This window comes from Nylanderia fulva, unplaced genomic scaffold (genome assembly GCF_048542155.1).
Source record: "Nylanderia fulva isolate GAGA-0341 unplaced genomic scaffold, ASM4854215v1 Scaffold783, whole genome shotgun sequence".
NCBI classification, from domain to species: Eukaryota; Metazoa; Arthropoda; class Insecta; order Hymenoptera; family Formicidae; genus Nylanderia; species Nylanderia fulva.
The window spans coordinates 12,617-17,431 of NW_028190898.1; the positions used below are offsets into that span (position 1 = coordinate 12,617).

Consider the following 4,815-nt stretch of genomic DNA (forward strand, 5'->3'; position numbering starts at 1 on the left):
AAAAGAATTCGTAACATAAAATTTTACACAGGTTTAATTTGGGGGAAAAAAAAAACTTTAAATCGTGGATACAGCGGAAGACGGGACTCGAACTAGCTGTCCGACGAAACCCATCCTCGTCCCTCCGTCCACAAGTTGTCGTCACCGAAGGTCGTCATCAGATTATGATTGTGTGAAGAAATCGGCACCTAAAATTGCCTGCGTCACGTTCGCAACGATGAAGATCCACTCATATTTACGGCGTCTGCCAAGATCGACTGCAATTAGCTTTTCGCCGTATGTAGCGATAGTTGATCCGTTTGCCGCAAAAAGTTGATATGTTTTTGATATCGAGTTCTCTCTGGCTGCTTTGCGTGGCAACACGGAGACATCGGCCCTCAAATCCACAAATAACGCATTCCGGATGTGGCGTCTGTAATGATGAGGCATCGTTCAGCTTGGTTAGTCTCTCCGCTTGCCTCGATGCGGTTTGGCTGATTCAGTTTCCCGACGGCGGTTGGTGTGCCAGGCCAGGCACATGGTTGTCGACATTTCTTCGCATTGTTTCCAAATTTTGAATGGTAGTAGCATACGGCTGTCTTTTGTTGTCAAGGTGTGCTCCGGCTGCAAAACGTGGACGCGAGCATGAACGGCGTCTTGTCCGGCGATCAGGATATGTTTTTTCTCGGACTTGACGTGTCAACTCCTCAATAGGCGATGCAATTCGGCAATTTTCAGTTGAATGATCCGGTTTTGACAAAGAATTCACGGCGTTGATTCGCGGGGCACCTCTTGTGTAATCCATGATTTCATCAGCTTGAAGTGCGAGCTGGACTAAATCAGCCGTATCGTTGGCGGCGAGGGATTCCTCGGACAGGATCAGGCAATCGCTCTAAAAATAGAGTGCGTAAAACTGAATGGGAACATTGTCCTGCGCTAAATTTCGAAGACGTTGTAGACAATAAGACGGCCTCTCTTCACCAAGGTCTAATCCCTGCAGCAATCGTGGGAGTTTCGACTCACTAGATTCATCAAAAGACGAAATAATTCGGGCCTTCACTGCATCGTATTTATTTCGTGCAGGCGGTGATGCGACAATGTCTGCAATAAATGGCAAAAAGTTAAGATCAAGGTGGAGGATAACGTACCGGAATTTTGACTCATCACTCGTTATTTGTGACAATGCAAATCCAGCCTCGACCTGGGCAAACCATAACATCGGGTTCTACGCCAGAAAGGCGGCAGCTTAATCAGCTTTGTCACATTAACGTTAGCTTCCTCGGTGTCTTGAAAAAAAAGGCACACGTGTTGTACTTGCACTTGGCGCATCCGTTACTGACTTGTTATTCACGGACGCGGTCTCACGCGGCGGCGTACGTTGGGAGTGACATCGTATATAAAATTGTCTGTTCGTGACACTCAGATAACCCGGTATAAACTTGTGTCACAAAATGTTCGCGAAAAGTTCTGCGGCACGCACAAAAAAACTGTAATTCTATTCAAATTACAACGGATGTCTGTTATATCGATGTCCTCTCATGAAAAATGCTTTCTTTCCGCGGCACAACACGATCGTATCACGTGACTGTCAGCTCACTCAGCGGTCGCGCAGGTATGCGATCACGTGACGGCAACGTGGGAACCACGTGACTCGCCAACACTCAGAAACGCTGATCACTCGCGAAAAATGCAAAGATGCACGTTAATTAATACTCGTAATTGTGCAATCATGTCAGTCGCGCAATCAGATCACGTCGGGAATTCCCGATTCAGCCGACTTTCGGACCAATATTTTTCTCGCCCTATTTCTTTACAGGGAAAGTTAAGAGAGGAACAAGGGAATTCTGAGATCCCAACCATAGGATACAAATTCCTTAGTTAATTCTGCAATTAGTAATTGCTCGATGAAATCAAGTCCTAAATTAAATGAATTAGAAGGTTCGTTGATAGAGGATTCAAATGAATAGTAGGTTTGTTGATCGAGGATTCAAATAAACTAGAAGATTCGTTGATCGAGGATTCGATTTTCGTATCAGGAGGAGTTGTCTGCGATTAGTAATAACTCGAAAAAATCAGTTCTGAAATCAAAAGAATTAGGTGGTTCGTCGATCGAGGGTTCAATCTTCGTGTCCAGGGGGGGATTCAATTTTCGTATCAGGAGAAGTTTTCTTGTCTGCGACGAGTTTTATTGTTAAAATCTGGTTGAGTAGATGAAGTTTTTTAACTTTTCTATAGTCTCCGGAGAAAAGACAACTATCTGATGCACAATTTAATGCGAAGTTTATTATTCAATGACTGTCGTCTGAGCCAGAGCAAGGTCGACGCGACACGCTAGCATGAGTTTTCTTACCTGCTTTATGATTACGTTTCCTCCGACGTGCGATTTTTGTTCTCGGGTTTTCATTTATAATACGTCATAGTAGTGAAATACGTCATAGTAGTGAAATATCTATTTAATAAGGAGATATTACTAGGAAGATATTAATAGAGGATGTATGAGAGAAATTACTCAATATAAATCGTGTCCTTTACATGCTCTTAATTTCAAAACCAAAAGGAAGGTTAAAGAGTAGGGGACTTTTAATAGGAAATAATCAGGGTGTTGATAGGAGAATTTGCTATCGGGGCACTTTTCGGTGCTCGGGGCGATGAAAATATGAAGATGCAGGTGAAGAGAATTTCAAATAATAACAGGAGTTCTGACTTTACATTAAGATCTATCATCTGATATTGATGTATTTCTTATTGATAGGATAGAGTTAATAATAAGACGTTGTTGGTGACGTATTCAGGTTAACAAAGTTTGATTAATTCATTATTAAAGATAATAATTGAAAGATGATTGGATAATAATTGAAAGAAATGGGCACAATCTTCAAACCTTGTTCGAATTTTTATGCAACGCGGGAGTGTTAGGTGATCTGTAAGATTAACAGATTCACCTTTAGACGACGAATCCTCGTTGACCTGTGATGTACTTAGCCGGCTTCGCTCCCTCGCAAGGACCTCGGTCGTGGAGTGCTTATGGCAAAATCAAACACTAGGTTGTACGATGCGCGAAAGTTCTTTATTCGTCTTTTTAACCCGGTTACAAATTGAGCGCGATTATAAAATTAAAAAGTCAACGAGATCGATGATTAACCCGTGACTTAAACAAAACGCCAAATTACGGCAACTAAGTGTCGTTGACAAAATCATATATTCCGAGATTCACGTTAAGACTAATCTCGTTATGATTTTCTATGTGATGTGCTGTAGCGACTTTTTAGGATGAAATTGTAGTCACGCTCTTCGACATCAGTGACAATTTTAGATGAAAAGTACCGTAGCGAACTTTTATGATAAAATGCCGTCGTTGGGCTAGATTTTCTAGGGTTTATATATCCCTTGAAGACAAAAAAATCTTGGTGTCGTGTATTATTTATTATAATATCTTCTGGAAAGCCAATTTTTGGGTAGGAGGATTCCCACGAAACGCTTTCCAGGAAGATATTATAATAAATTGATCTCACAAGCGAAGGGGGTTGTTTTGACAGTTCTGAGAAGTCGATGAGTGCGCTCGACTTTTGACCAAATATGGTCATAAAATGAGAAAATATAAGCTCAAATAGTCGTAAAAGTCTACGGGGTATTCGCGATTCATTGGTCATCGAGTTTTTACGACGTGCAGGTGTCAGCATTCAACGTCGTAGATGCGTACGGCACGAGATCGCTTATCGCAAATCGGGGGCGGTTCGCGCGACAACAGAAAGTTCAAACAGTAGCCACACGCTGTGATTTCTATTGTTCGCTTGTTAGCTTCTGTACGTTTCTGAAATCGTTCTCTGTATAAAAAAAAAAATTTTTTCCGACGATTAAAATATTAACTATTTTCCCTAAAAAATTAATATTTTTAATTTAAAAAACCCTTTTTTATAGGGTTTTTCCCTTGGTTAATATTTGCAAAACTTTTATTAAAAGGTTCACACCCCTTTTTTTATTTTTTTTTTCATTTTATCGCTAGAGTGGGGGCGAAAGGGTTTAAACTTCCATAGGAAATGTCAAGTAAGAGACGTGAAAATGGGTCATGTTGGAATTGGTTAAGGCTGATTGCAAAATTGGGGGAAGCAATGAAAAATTTTTTTAAAACTACTGATAAAATAAAGAAAAGGTAGAAATAAAAAATTTGGAAAATGAAAATTTTAAAAAATTTTTAAAATATATATTTAAAAAAAAAGGAAAAGAAGGGCAAAAAATTTTTTGTAAATTTAAAATTTTTTTAAATATTTTAAAAAATTAAAAAAACATTGAGACATCCCCCCAAAGTTCTGACAAAATTTTTAAAAAAGACAAAAAAATTTTAAAAAACATTTTTTTTAAAATTACATAAAATCAACTAAAAAAAAGAAAAAAGTTCGAAATCATTTTTTAATTAGAAAAAAAAAAAAACGAAGATAAACCCTAATTTGGTCTTATGAAACTTCAATATACCCCCCAAAAAAACCGATTTTAAATTTTAATTTTCATAAAAATACGGAATTTTAACAGGTAAAAAAGGTACTTACTTAAAAACCCTTATTGAATTTTTTCACTCATAGAGAACATTTTTAATTAACTAAATTTTTGTTTATATTTAATTTAAAATCAAATAAAATTTTAGTATTGAAAAATTAGGCATTTTGGGAAAAATAATGACAAAAATAAATAAAAGTAAATTTTTAATTTTAAAAAAAAGTTACTCATGAGGGGGAAATTAAAAAATAACATATACGTTAATGAAAAAATTTCTTGAATACTAAAAACATTTATATACCGTTTTTTGGGGAAATTTTTATTAATTTTCTTTAAAAAAGACTG

General features: G+C 37.6%; 1 pseudogene; it reads right to left on the reverse strand.

Annotated features, from left to right (window-relative positions):
* Positions 1-377: 377 nt before the first annotated feature.
* Positions 378-1,308, reverse strand: LOC146720081 (uncharacterized; annotated as a pseudogene).
* Between the last annotated feature and the right edge of the window lie 3,507 nt (positions 1,309-4,815).